We start from the raw sequence: 15,071 nt of genomic DNA on the forward strand, positions 1-15,071 counted from the left end.
TTAAAAACATACAGATAATACACTTAAAAAAGCACAGCACCAGCCCTTTCCTTAAAAACAGTCAGCCAAAGGTCTGTTGGAATGAAACAGTCTGCCAGCAGAAAGACAGCAAGGAAGGAGCCATCCTGGCTTCTCCAGGGAGGGAATTCCAAAGTTGCCTGGGAGGAGCCAGCACTGCGAAGGCCCTCTCCTGCATCCCCACCAAAGGTCGTGGGGGCCAAGAGAAGGTCCTGAAGACCTCAGAGCCTGGGCAGGTTCTTTTGAGGTCATGTGGTCTTTTAGGCACACCTAAGCCGTGTAGCTTTTGGGTTTAGCTTCTGTTAGTTTTTAGTTGCAACCTCGCATACATATGCAAATATAAAAGTTTATTATTTATTTGGTGATTCTGTCGGGCCTTTTAAACTTAACATAGCTTAGGGCCTCAGCATGTCTTAAACTAGCCATCCGAGTCACCCTCACCTGGTGGAACCTTCACAGCATCCAAACTGGCCCCTACAAATCAACCCGGAATGCCAAGTACCTTTCATACATATTTGTAAAAAGAGCCGTATCAAAAGCAAAAAAACCATAAGAAGGCAGTTTGTGTCTGTGAAAAGGAACCGTGATGGTCCGCTGTGGGCCAGCTGCTGTGGTTTAACCAGTGCAGAAGAAGCCAGACCACAGTGCACAGTTAAACTAGGGAACTCCCTCCCACAGGAGGAGAGGGCTATGGGAGGCTCTTGGCCACAATGGCTGTGCTCTGCGTCCACAGTTGGAGGCAGAGGTGCTTCTGAAGCCGCAGGAGGGGAGAGGGCTCCTGCGTTCAGGTTGTGATTGAGGGCTTCCCATTGAAGCATGTGGTTGGCCACTGGGCTAAACGGGCTCCTTTGGCCTGATCCTGCAGGCTCTTCTTAGGTTCTCATTGTCAGGGAAATGCACACGGCAAAAGACCCAAGGGAGGAGAGGAGCACTTAGAGAGAGCCGAAAGAGCTAATTAGCAGCCTATCTTCTGACAGTGAAGAAGAGGCAGGGAGGGGGGATGATCAGCCCGGAACTTTGAACAGAGAAGCTAGGAGGCGGGGTTTCCGCCGATTAGCCTGCTGGGGAAGGGGAAGTAAGAAAAAAAAGCCATTTGAGGCATCTAAGCATACTGAGACGGACATGCTTTGAAGCTCTGGAAACCTTTTTGAACTGTATAAATAAATCTAAAAGACAGCAACTGGCGGCGAGCCTGGAGTCTTATCTATGCTGGCTTTGGCAGCACTCACCTCTCACAGCATGCCTCGAATCCCTTGCTGCTGAAAAGCTGGTGGAATAAGGAATAAGCCCCAAAATGGAGAAAGAGGTGTTGGAACTTAGGAAGAGAAATGCCACGCTGGAACAGAGATCGTCAGACTTGCAGGCCCGTCTTGAGGAAGCCAGAGCTGCCCAAAGAGGAGCCACAGGTGGGCTATTGGCAGATGGGGGCAAGGCTGTGTGGATGGAAAGGTTCAATGGCGATCCGGAAAATTATCAGGATTTCAAAACGGAGATGAAATATTTTTTAGAGCTTCAATCTGCTCAGTTTGGGGACGAAGCCCAGAAAGTTGCTCACGTAATTAGGCACCTGTCGGGAGGGGCTAGAAGTTGGATCCGGCCGTTAATTGCCTCCAATAATGAAGCCCTCAGAAATCTGGCCAAGTTTTGGCAAGCGATGGACTTAATCTATGCAGATCAAAGTTTAATTGACAAGAAGCAGGAGGAGTTTTTGGCTTTGAAACAAGGCAAATCCACGGTGCGGAGTTACTGGTCAGAGTTCGCCTTGCTCGTGCAGAAACTGGGGTGGGATTTAGAAGCAGACCCTGTACAAGCTTTGTTTAGAGCTGGACTGAACCCAGAAATCAAAGACGAGCTTGCAAGGGGCCCCCGCCCTAAAAATATGGATGAATTAACGAAGGCTGCTCTTGCGGTGGGTTTGAGACACGAAGCCAGGTGGCGGGAAAGGAAGCAGGGCAGAGAGTGGAGTTTCCATGGTGACCACATTCTTGAAATGCCTGCAGCTGCCTCAGAACGTCAACAAGAGCAGGAGCCCATGGAAATAGGCACAGCCCGCGCGCGGGAGAGTTTGAAAGCGCAACGGTTGGGCAGGAAGGAGAAAAAAGACTGGCAGGCGGCCAAGAGATGTTTTGTGTGTCAGAAAACAGGGCACTTTGCCAGAGTGTGTCCGGAGCGTCGTAACTGGCAGGGAATGGTGGGGGCCACCCAACAGGCAGAGGCAGAGGAAGCCCAGCCTTCGGGAAACGGAGAAGCCTGGCTGGTGGTGGACCTTGGCAACAGCCAGGCGGGAGCAGCACCGAAAGTCCCCGGCTTGGACACCCCAAAGCAAGCATAGTGTTGAAGGTGGTCCTAGAGCTCCCAAATGGCCAGGCGGTGGAGGAGTTCGCGTTAGTGGATTCGGGAGCGTCTGCGTCCTTTTTTAGCAAGGAGTTTGCAGCGCAGCACCAACTGAACCTGAGGCCTTTGGACTTTCCGCTGCAAGTAACTATAATTGATGGGAGAGAACTGCTGGGAGGTGAAGTGACTCATCAAACGCCTCCAATGCGGATGCGGGTGTCTACCCACTCCGAGGTCATCGCTTTTCACGTGGCCACGCTGGCGGGTCCAGCTATCATATTGGGCATGAGCTGGTTGGCTTTGCACGATCCGGTGGTTTCCTGGCATCAATGGTCCCTGACGTTCGGTTCGACGCACTGCATGGAGAACTGCCTGGGTCTAGAGCAACCTCGACAGACGGAGGCCAGGATGGCAGCAGCATGCAGAGTGGGGACGACAGAAATCCCGTCATGTTACAGGGATCTACAGGAGGTGTTCAGCGAGAAAGAGGCTGACGCTTTGCCGCCGCATCGACCATATGATTGTCAGATCAACCTGGTCCTGGGGGCCACGTTTCCGGTGGGAAAGACCTATTCCATGTCGGAGGGCGAGGTCAAAGACATGAAGGATTTTATTGAGAAAAATCTAAGAAGGGGATTCATCAGGGAATCCAAGGCGGCAGGTGGGAACCCCGTGTTCTTCGTGGACAAGAAATCGACTAATGAGAGGAGGCTTGTAGTGGACTTTAGAATCCTGAACAGCCTGACGGAACCCGTGGCTTTCCCAATGCCGAGGATCGACGATGTCCTGGCCCGGGTGCGGAAAGGGAAGATTTTCACCAAGCTGGACCTCCGGGGGGCATACAACCTCATCCGAGTGCGAGAGGGTGATGAGTGGAAGACCACCATGTTCACCCCAATGGGGGCGTTTGAGTATCTCGTCATGCCTTTCGGTTTGCAGTGCGGAAGTCCCTGTTTCCAAGCCTTCATGCAGCACGTACTAGGACCTTTGCTGTACAGGAACTGCGTTTGCTTTTTGGACGACTTGCTAGTGTACTCCGAAGACACGAAACAGCACGTGAAGGACGTACGTCAAGTCCTGAGCAAACTTAAGGAGCATCGCTTGTGGGTGAAGCTGGAGAAGTGTCAGTTCCACGCGAAAGAGGTCGAATTTCTGGGGTACCGGCTGTCGGACAAGGGTTTGGCCATGGATCCGGAGAAGGTGAAGGCGGTGGTGGAATGGGAGAGCCCCAAGACCGGGAAAGATGTTCAGCGTTTCCTGGGTTTCAGCAATTTCTACAGGAAATTCATCAAGGGTTTCGCGAAACTGACGGTGCCCATAACGGACTGTCTCAGTGCCAAGAAAAAGTTTCAGTGGACGCAGGTGGCCCAAGAAGGGTTTGAGAAGCTAAAGAGGGCATTCGCTTCGGAGGAGCAACTGATCCACGTCGACCCTGCTCAACCACAGTGTGTGGAGACGGACACGTCTGATTGGGCAATAGGGGCCGTGCTGCTGCAGCTAAATCGAAAAGGGGAGTGGCGGCCGTGTGCCTTTTTTTCGTGGAAACTAAGCAAATCGGAGCAGAACTACACCATCTATGATAAAGAATTGCTTTCGATTGTCGCTGCTTTCAAACAATGGAGGCACTTCCTGATTGGGGTGAAGCACCAAATTTTGGTGTGTACGGACCACAAAAATTTGGAGTACTGGCGTACGGCATGGGTGTTGTGCCAGAGGCAGATAAGATGGGCAGAGTTCTTTGCCAACTTTAACTTTAAGATCCAATATGTGCCGGGAGAGCAGAATGCAAGGGCAGATGCGCTGTCCCGGAAACTGGAGTATCTGACGGGAGAAGGGCCTCCGGTGGCAAGGCTGATGTTCTCCGAAAGCAAATGGATGTGTGGGGGGACGTTGGTCAAGGACGATGAACTAATGCAACTGCTCAGGGACGATGACTTTGCCAGACAAAAGATGGGGGAGTTAAGAGGAAAAGGGGGTGCCGAGGGGGGTTTTGAAATGAAAGGGGGGCTCCTATACCACAGGGGTCTTGTATGTTCCAAGTGAAGACCTTCGGGGTAGGATCCTCAAGCAACTCCACGACAGCTGCACGGCAGGGCATTTTGGACAGCATAAGACCATGCTACTGGTCACCCGGGAATTTTGGTGGCCCAGGGTGAGAGAGGATGTAAAGGAGTATGTGCGTGTGTGTGACACATGCCAGAGGGCCAAAGGGGAAAGGGCGGCACCAGCGGGGTTGCTGGAACCGTTGCCGACACCAGGAAAGCCATGGGAGGTGGTGGGGGTGGATTTTATCACTGATCTGCCCCGATGTAAGGGTAAGACTGCTATCATGGTGGTGGTGGATCTACTGACTAAAATGTGCCATTTCGTGGCCTGTTCGCATGCAGTGACGGGGGAAGAAACAGCCAAATTGTTTGTAGAGCATGTGTTCAGGTTGCATGGGATACCTGCTCGAGTGGTTTCGGACAGGGGGGCTCAATTCACCTCACGTTTTTGGCGCAAGCTTATGGGCTTGCTGCAGGTGGAAGTGAGTTTCACTACGGCGAGGCACCCTGAGACCAATGGGCAAGCGGAGAGGGCAAATGCAGTTTTGCAACAGTATTTGCGGTGTTACGTGAGTCAAAAACAGAACGATTCGGTGGACAAACTAGCCCTGGCAGAGTTTGCTTACAATAACGCGGAGAATGTATCCACTGGGATGACTCCGTTCTTTGCCAATCACGGGCGTCACCCAAGGGCTTTCCCGGGAAGGGGGGAGGAGTCATGGAGTGTTCCTGCAGCCGAACAGTTTGTGGAGGAGATGGAGGCTATCCACATGCAGCTGCAGTTGAATTTGGAAAGGGCTAAGGAGTTATACAAGAAGGAGGCCGACAAGCATCGGCGACTGGGGGAGGTCATCCGGGTTGGGGACAAGGTGTGGTTGTCCATGCAAGGGTTGCCTTGGAGAGGGGGCTGCAAGAAGCTCAAGCCCAGGAAGGTGGGCCCTTTTGAGGTTATACAGCAAATCAATCCGGTGGCGTTTAAGCTTAGGTTGCCAGAGAGCATGAGGATCCATCCGGTGTTTCACAGGTCACTGTTGTTCCCCTACAGGGAGGGGGGAAGGAGGTGTTACGATATAGAAGCAATGCAGCCGCGAGCTGCTAGCTTGAAAACAGCACATGATGGAATGTTAGGACTGTTCCGTGGGAAACAGAGGGACAGTCAATTCACAGGGCAATGCACCGGAATTAGCTCAGAGTGTAATATGAGCTCTTCCTTTTGCTCTTGTACAGGAAGTACAGGAAGTGTTTTCTCTCTCGACTGCTGGAGCTTGAAGAGAGCAGTTATGCTTTTGTAATGCTGCAAAGACAGAAATAAAGGAATGTAAATACGTTTCTGTCTATCTCTTTCCCCTGCCCGGGGGGGGGCAGGAAAGAGGGTGTGTGTTCTTCTCACGCTGAGAAGGATCGCCTATCGCGACCTAGCCTGTATCCTGCTGGGGAATGCAGACAGGGAGGTCAACAGGAGATCAAGCCAGGTGCCTGGAGAGTTGCCAGTTTCTCCTGATAAAGGCTTGATTCCCGACATCTGGTAGCACGGAGCCGATGGCATCGATCCATGAAAGCAGCAAGAGAGGTTGATGGATCGTACTTCATCCTCTGCAAGGAGATAAAGAAAGAATGTGGTAGCGGGCGGATGGAAGCTACAAGGACGGCTGAGCACCGGAGGAGGTCTTTTTGCTGAGCAACGGATTCCCTCAAGGTATGGTGATTTTATGCCTTTGAGAGTGAACGCGAATTGAAGCATTCTTCGGTTCACTGAGTGTCTGCTTTTGGATGAAAACAGCACGTAGAAACAGCCTGCATATTTCGCATTCCTGAGGTTTGATAAGCTTGCTAGTCCAGTTGCTAAGCAACGAGATGTCAATCTTTTCAGCTACGTCAGAGATAGTTAGCTTGAAAGAAAGTGGAAATTTACTAGCCAACGGAAGAGGGGCTGGGACTGTAAAAGGCTGGAAAAACACTGGTAAAAATTCCAGCATTTGTTTTGTCTGTTGTATCACTGCTCTTGGAGGGACTTTCCAGAGCTGCCTGTGTTTAGCTGCCAAGTGAAAGGCAGTAAACAACCCAATAGACTCTTGGATTTTACAGGCTTGAGAGTGAGAGCTGAGGCTTGGATTCAAAATGGATGCCAAGAAGGGGGGAGGCTTACCTTACCCACCTCCACTGACTAATGACAATTATTCCTCATGGTCTGTAAAGATGAAAGCCCTGCTTCAGAATCAGAGGATTTTTGGGGTGATTGAAAACCCCATCCCTGCTGCACCAACGCCAGGTTGGAATTCACAGAATGTGAGAGCCAGGACGGCCGTAATTCTGTGTATTTCAGATGATCAACTCGTGCATATTCAGGATTTGGAATACGCGCGTGAGATTTGGCAAACGCTGCGTAGAATACATCAAAGAGATGCTGGTTCTTCAGCGTTGCTGCATTTTGAAAAACTGACCAATCTGAGGCTAGCGCCTGATGGAGATGTACAAGCGCATTTGACAGAGATGAAATTCTTACGCCAGCAGATGGCGCAACACAATTTCCCTCTTCAGGAAGAGATATTCTGCTTCATGATTATTAACAGCCTTAATCGGACTTATAAAACAGTTGCAAGTCAGCTGGGTTCTCTACCTGCCAGAGATCTTACGGTGGAGAGAATTTGTTCGGTGGTTCTCAATGAGAGAGACAGACTTGCTGCAATAGATGTCAAAGACAGGGGGAGAGAAGCTCGGAGTTCTGACACCCCCACTGCTACTGCAAGTGAGGAACAGGCTGTTGCTTTGAACGTTGTCCATTGTTACAATTGTGGACAGACTGGGCATCTTCAGCGGAATTGTAAGAAGCCACGTCAACAGAAAGGAGCTAAGGGGAGCTCTGCAAAGCCTGAGGCGTCAGGCAAAAGTCGTACCAAGTCCCAGGTGAAACCTGCAAAAGCATTGCTGTCAACAAAAGCCGAATTTTCAACGGAGAACGCTTTTGTTCTTGACACGGGTTGCACGCAACACATGACGTCGCGCCGAGGACTGTTTTCAACGTTTAAGAAGCAAAGCTTCACTGTGAAACAGGCCAATGGCCAGGAGCTGAAAGCGACCGGGTTTGGAACTGTGTATCTTGAGAGTCTGAACTTGACTATTAACAATGTGTATTTGGTTCCTGATTTAAAGTTCAATCTGCTGAGTGTTTCGCAGATCACAAAGAAAGGACTGATTTTGTCCTATGATAGAGAAAGCTGCAAAATCTTCAAAGATGGAGAGCTGTATCTTTCTGCCAGAGAGAAAGATGGACTGTATTTGTTGACTTTTGATCAAAGTGATTGCATAAATTGTAATGCATCTGAGTCTAACATGATTTCTCTTGCAGGTGTGAAGAAAAACGTCCAGAAGACGATGCAAGTAACCAAAGCTTTTCAGCGAGTGTATGCTGATGTGATTGGTCCTCTAGCACCATCTAGAGGCAATGCAAGATATTATCTTGTGTGTGTGGATTATTTCTCTCATTATGTGTGGATATACATAATGCACAAACCACAAGAAGCCTTAGAAAGGTTTAAAGAGTTTTGTGACAAGGTTAATAATGTTTATGATGCTAACATTGATTGTCTTTTCACAGATGAAAAGCCAGTTTTTCCTTTGCAGGATTTTCAGGATTTCCTGGATAAGAAAGGGATAAGGCACAAGACTGCTGTTTCAGCAGATGCATGGAACAAAAGTGTCTGTGTGCAAGTGAACAAAGAATTGCAAAATGGGATGAAGGCACAATTGCTGAGTTCACATTTGCCACATGAGTATTGGGCGGAATCAATATTGTGTTATTGTTACTCTTGGTTGAGAAAGGTTTCAAAAGGTTTGGGAAGTTCTCCTTGTGAAAAGCTATTCCACAGAAAACCTTCTGTTGCCCATTTTAAGGTTTTTGGGTCTTATGTGAAATCTGATGCTCCAGTTGGAGTAAAGAATACTAGAGGCATTTTTGTGGGTTATGAAAAGGGTCTCTATAGAGTAATTTTGTCTGAATCTGGTCAGGTGATTCTCACAAAATTTCTAGAGAGTGCTCCTGAACAGGAGAGAGTAATTGTTCACACATTTCCCACTGAGGACAATTCAGATGACGATGATGATTTTACTGTACTGAGAGTAACAGTGATAGCTCAAAGAGCTCAGTTGACACAGTCATTGAGAGGAAATCTCACACAATGGATAGACCTTCACAGGTGAACGGTGAACCACTGTTTACTATCGGAACTGGTTCTCCAAAGAGTCCTGAGACTGAACCAGTGAGCAGAGAGGATCAGCACCTCATACGCAGGTCCGAGAGAGTTACAAAGGGTGTACCACCCAAGAGGTATTCAAAAGAGTTTGCTAATTCAGCTGTAGCATGTGTTACTATTGTTGACAACTCAAGACAGGTTAAAGGTGTGTCTAAGTCAGAGACAAAGACACAACAGGGAGTTGCTAAGTGTAACACTACATTCCCTAGCCAAGGTAATGCAGATGCACTCATTCCTTGGAAGTCAGACAACCAGAGAGGTACACTGGGGAAACCAGTGGTGGGTAGTTCCAAGGGTGGAACTGAAACAACAGGGGAGTGTTACATGTATAACAACTGTTTGTTTTCTTCTCTGGATCAAGCTTTGCTCGCAGCGCACATTGATTCATATGGGGGAGTATGTTACGATATAGAAGTAACGCAGCCGCGAGCTGCTAGCTTGAAAACAGCACATGATGGAATGTTAGGACTGTTCCGTGGGAAACAGAGGGACAGTCAATTCATTTTTTTTATAAGATATTTATTAAGCTTTTTTAAAGTATTACAATAAAAATGAAAAAAATAACAAAAATACAAAATAAAAATAGTTAAAAACACACAGATTTTCCATTGCTTGTTTTCCTTTAGCTTGTTTCCCGGACCTCCTCATACCTCCCTTTTTTGTATTCCAGTTCAATTTGTTGGTTCAGCAAATCCTTACCCTTCTTTATTTATCCTAATCTTTAGTCTTAAAATAGTAACGTTAAATTTTTACCTATTAACAACCCATTTTTCATAATCCCTTAAAGCATTACAGCTGGAAACCACTTAATTTCTATCCAACATCATTCTAACATTCATTGATTTTACAATAATTCTGTAGATAGTCTTTGAATTTCTTCCGATCTTCTTCCACCGACTCTTCTCCCTGGTCTTGGATTCTGCCAGTCATTTCTGCCAGTTCCATATAGTCCATCAGCTTCATCTGCCATTCTTCCAGAGTGGGTAGATCTTGTGTCTTCCAATACTTTGCAATGAGTGTTCTTGCTGCTGTTGTGGCATACATAAAAAAGGTTCTGTCGTTCTTTGGCACCAATTGGCCGACTGTGATGGGACGATGAGCTGCTTGTGTGTAAAATCCAAGTCCCTCAGAGTTTGGTCAAGTTTGCAAACCTCTGTCTGTAACGGAGCCCCTTAAACATGGCTCCGTCAGTCGCTGGCAGATTCCGACAGTGGTTGCTTTCGGAATCGCTTCCAACATAAAAGCTCCTTAACGGAAACACGTCTTCTGGACTCTCTGCGTGACAGTTTCCGGCGAGGAGTGGGTGTCCCTACAGGAGGTCCTGAAACCTCCCCACTGCTTTCGCTGGAAGTGTCTCTGAGCCATCCCTCCAGCTCACTTTCCCTCAGCTCAGCTCCCCTCCCCCTACTGGTTCCCTCTTCAGCTGCTGAGTCTCTCCCAACCTGTGTGAGCCCTTTCACTTCCCTTCCTTCCGATGGCAGTTCCCTGACATCCACCTCCCCTCCAGGGCCCCCTTCATCCCCTCTCGCCCCCTCCTCTACGGGCGGTGAGGAGGCAAAACCCCGGAATGAACTTCCTTCATCTTCCGATGTCTCGAACACTTCTCTCCACCTGTTGCGGTTCCTGGTCTCGAAGTACTCCTCCTCCTCAGAGTCCATCTCCCCTTCCCCTTCCGAGTCCGAGAATCCTTCCAACTCCTCCTCCTCATCGGTGGTCCCAAAGTATTCCCTCCGGAACCTCTCCACAGGCTGAGGTTTCCTTGGGAACCTTTGATGGAACGTTTCTATCAATACCTCGTCATTGATATCTTCTGCCATTACCCAAGTGTTTTCTGACTCCGGTTCTCCTTCCCTTCGGTTCTTGTCTGCCTGCCTCTTGTATTCTTCCTTCGCCCTTTCTAAGTTGATTTGGAGCTGACGATGGATTGCTTCCATTTCTTCTACAAAATGCTCGGCTGCCGGGACGCTCCACCTCTCCCCTTCTCCCCCTGGGAAAGCCCTGGGATGACACCCATAATTAGCCAAGAAGGGGCTCATCCCTGTGGACACATTCTCGGCATTGTTGTAGGCAAATTCCGCCAGCGCCAACTTTTCTACCCAGTCATTCTCTCTGTCATTGACATAACACCTCAGGTATTGCTGGAGGACACCGTTTGCTCTTTCCGCCTGCCCGTTGGTTTCAGGGTGCCGGGCAGTCGAAAAGTTGACCTCCACCTGCAGTAAGCTCATGAGCTTCCTCCAGAACCTGGAAGTAAATTGTTTTCCTCGGTCTGAGACCACCCTCAATGGCACTCCGTGCAACCTAAAAATGTGTTCTACAAATAACTTCGCTGTCTCTTCCGCCGTGACTGCATGCGAGCAGGCTACAAAGTGGCACATCTTTGTTAGTAGGTCTACCACCACCATGATGGCTGTTTTCCCCTTGGACTTCGGCAGATCAGTCATAAAATCTATCGACACTGCCTCCCAAGGTCGTTCTGGGGTTGGTAAGGGTTCTAATAGTCCCGCCGGTGCCCGCCTCTCCCCTTTGGCTCGCTGGCATTGCTCACACCCTCTTACATACTCCCGTACATCTTCCCTCACCTTAGGCCACCAAAATTCCCTGGTGACCAACCACATGGTTTTGTGTTGTCCAAAATGCCCCGCCGTGGGGCTGTCGTGCAACTGCTTGAGTACCCTCCCCCTTAAGTCTCCTTCAGGGATATACAGTGCCCCTTTGTAATACAAAGCTCCATTTCTTTCCTCGAAACCCCCTGGTTCCTCTCCCTCACCCCTAAGACCTCTGAGCTTATTCTGGGCGTATTCATCATTCTCTGTTTCCTCTACCAGTTCTCTTTGTCCCACCAATGCCGCCCCACACACCCAGCGGTCCTCTGGAATGACCTGTCTCTCTTCGGGTGCTCCCTCCCCCTCCAAATATTCAGGTTTGCGTGAGAGAGCGTCCGCCCTAATGTTCTCTGGGCCTGGCACGTAACAAATCTCAAAGTTAAATTTGGAGAACTCCTGGGCCCATCTCACTTGCCGTTGGTTGAGCACTCGTGCCGTCCTCCAATACTCTAGGTTCTTGTGGTCAGTGCACATTTGCACCTTATGTTGTGCGCCAATTAGCAGGTGCCTCCATCTCCGGAACGCCTCATGAATGGCTAGTAGTTCTCGGTCATACACCGTGTAGTTCCTCTCGGATTGGTTCAGCTTTCGCGAAAAAAAGGCACACGGTCTCCACTCTGACTCCTCCTTCCCCGGCTGCAGAAGCACCGCCCCAATCGCTCTGTCTGATGCGTCAGTTTCCACTCTCATCGGTTTTTGTAAATCCACATGCAGGAGTTGTTGTTCCGAGGCGAAGGCCTTTTTTAGTTCCTCAAATGCTCGCTCCGCCTCCTCAGTCCAAACGAACTTCTTCTTACTGCTGAGACAGTCCGTAATGGGCGCCGTCAGGTGGGCAAAGTTTCGGATGAACTTACGATAGAAGTTCCCAAATCCTAGGAACCTCTGCACATCCTTCCTTGTTTTGGGTGTTTTCCATTCCAGCACCGCCTGGACCTTGCCGGGATCCATGGCCAATCCCTTGTCTGACAGGCGATACCCCAGGAATTCCACCTCCTTGGTATGAAACTGACACTTCTCCAGTTTCACCCACAGCTGGTTGGCTTGCAGCCTGCTCAACACTTCTCTGACGTCTCTCACATGCTGCTCCTCATTCTCAGAATACACCAACACGTCGTCTAAGAAGGCCACACAATTCTTGTAAAGCAAAGGCCCCAGGACGTGGTTCATAAACGATTGAAAGCATGCGGAGCCTGCTTGTAGGCCGAAGGGCATAACTAAATATTCAAATGCCCCTAAAGGGGTGAACATGGTGGTTTTCCATTCATCCCCCTTCCTTATTCGTATCAGGTTGTACGCCCCCCTTAGGTCCAGCTTTGTGAAAATCTTTCCCTTCCGCACCCTTGTCAAAATGTCGTCAATCCTGGGCATAGGGAAAGCCACTGGTTCTGACACTGCATTTAAGGCCCTGAAGTCACACACCAGCCTCGGCTTGTTCGTGTTTTTTTTATCCACAAAAAACACTGGGCTGCCCCCCACCGCCCTGGACTCTCTGATGAACCCTCTCTTCAGGTTCTTGTCAATGAACTCTCTTAGCTCCTGCATCTCTCTGTCTGACATGGCGTACAGCTTGCCTACAGGGAGCTGTGCCCCAGGGAGTAAATTGATTTGACAGTCAAAGGTTCTATGCGGAGGTAGTTGGTCAGCTTCCCTTTCGCTGAAGACGTCGCGGAGATCTGCGTATTGTCGTGGTACCTTCACGTTCTCCGTTACTTCAGTCCCTGCTAGGGTGGCTTGGGCCCCTGCCAAACCCTTTCCCTCCTTGCAGTGTTCTAAGCAATGTGCTGAACCAAAAGAAACCACTCTCTGATGCCAGCCCACCAGCGGATCATGTAACGCTAGCCAGCTCATCCCCAATATAATGGGAGCTCCTCCCAAGGTGGCCACATTAAACGCTATCAGTTCGGTGTGCCTTGCCACCTTCATTATCATTGGGACGGTCTGCAAGCTGACTTCTCCTCCCAACAGCTCCCTGCCATCGATCGTGGTCACCTGCAGGGGGTTGCTTAAAGGGATCGTCTGTATCTGGTGTTCAGCTGCAAACTCTTTGCTCATGAAATTGCAGGAGCTGCCTGAGTCCAACAGCGCCTTTATCTTTAGAGGGTGTCCGTTTGGCAGCTCTAGCGCCACTTCTATCACTAGGGCGGGTTTAGGAGGTTCTGGCGTGGGCACTTTCACTGCTCTTTGGCCTGGCTGCTGTGCCCCGACGGTGGCAGCCAGGCGTTGGCTTTTACTTGCTCCAGTATTTCTTCCTCTCTTCCCTCCACAGCTCCTACCATCCCTTGCCATTCCTTCCTCTGGGGGCAGACTCTGGCAAAGTGACCTGGCTGTTGGCAGAGATAGCATTTCCGGGCGCCTTTTCCCTCCTTCTTTCCCCCCTCACTGGGCTTTGAAACTGCGCGCGCGCGCGCTGTTCCGATTTCCATCGGCTCTGCCGGCGGGAAAGTTGGCTCTGGAATGTCTGGAATGCGGAACTCCTTCCAACGTTCCCCCTTCCCTTCCCGCCTCTCCAATGCTCTCGCCTCCTGGCGCGCTCCTATGGTCAGCGCTGATTTGGTCAGCTGGTCCATAGACTCCGCCCTGGGCGCCCGGGAAAGTTCGTCTTTCACAGCCGAAGAAAGCCCTTCTTCAAAGAGCATTTGAATGGGTTCCGCCGATAGATCCCACCCCAATTTATGGATCAACATGGTGAACTCAGTCCAGTACTCACGGACAGATCGGCTCCCCTGTTTGCAAGCCATTAACTGTCTGCGCACCACTCCCTGTTCAATATCGCTGGAAAACATCAGATCCATGGCGCGAAAGAACTTCATCGTGTCCTTTAGGACGTCACTATTCGCTGCCATCAGGGGTCTAACCCAGTCTCTCGCCCCCTTTTCAAGATGCCCAATCACGAAAGCCACTCGTGATTCCTCGTCAGGGAATTCATCAAACTGCAGATTGAGGGCATATTGCATCTCTGTCCGAAAGCCATGATAGTCTTTGGGCTCCCCCCCAAACTTCTGCACCAATCCTGGTACCTTTCTGGCGAGCTGGGTGTCTTTCCCCTTTTTGTCTGCATCCTGAGCCCTCCTCTCCTCAAGCCTCGCCGTCTGCAGCGCTAGCTGGACCTCCAACACCCGGTACCTTTCTTCCAGGCTTGGACCCGCTCCAGCTCCTGCTTCTCCGGTTCCGGCTGGGTTGCTCATGATGCCTTCTCCTGCACAAGCTGCTCACGAAGACTGTCGGAATGCTGTGATGGGACGATGAGCTGCTTGTGTGTAAAATCCAAGTCCCTCAGAGTTTGGTCAAGTTTGCAAACCTCTGTCTGTAACGGAGCCCCTTAAACATGGCTCCGTCAGTCGCTGGCAGATTCCGACAGTGGTTGCTTTCGGAATCGCTTCCAACATAAAAGCTCCTTAACGGAAACACGTCTTCTGGACTCTCTGCGTGACAGTTTCCGGCGAGGAGTGGGTGTCCCTACAGGAGGTCCTGAAACCTCCCCACTGCTTTCGCTGGAAGTGTCTCTGAGCCATCCCTCCAGCTCACTTTCCCTCAGCTCAGCTCCTCTCCCCCTACTGGTTCCCTCTTCAGCTGCTGAGTCTCTCCCAACCTGTGTGAGCCCTTTCACTTCCCTTCCTTCCGATGGCAGTTCCCTGACACCGACTATGCCCAGGAGAAAGGCCTCTGGTTTCTTCAAGAAGGTATATTTAAATACCTTTTTCAGTTCATTATATATCATTTCCCAGAAAGCCTTAATCCTTGGGCACGTCCACCAAAGGTGAAAGAATGTACCTTCAGTTTCTTTACATTTCCAACATTTGTTATCGGGCAAATGATAA

General features: G+C 49.9%; 1 long non-coding RNA gene across 1 annotated transcript in view; it reads left to right on the plus strand.

Moving 5' to 3' along the window:
* Positions 1-8,334: 8,334 nt before the first annotated feature.
* LOC308467841 overlaps positions 8,335-15,071 on the plus strand; it is a 232,708-nt gene continuing 225,971 nt past the window's right edge. The window contains exon 1 of the long non-coding RNA XR_013981336.1: positions 8,335-8,504. This is a non-coding gene — a long non-coding RNA (uncharacterized lncRNA). The remainder of the gene's footprint in view (positions 8,505-15,071) is intronic.

The sequence above is a fragment of the Podarcis pityusensis genome (assembly GCF_964106645.2).
Source record: "Podarcis pityusensis genome assembly, chromosome: W".
Classification (NCBI taxonomy): Eukaryota; Metazoa; Chordata; class Lepidosauria; order Squamata; family Lacertidae; genus Podarcis; species Podarcis pityusensis.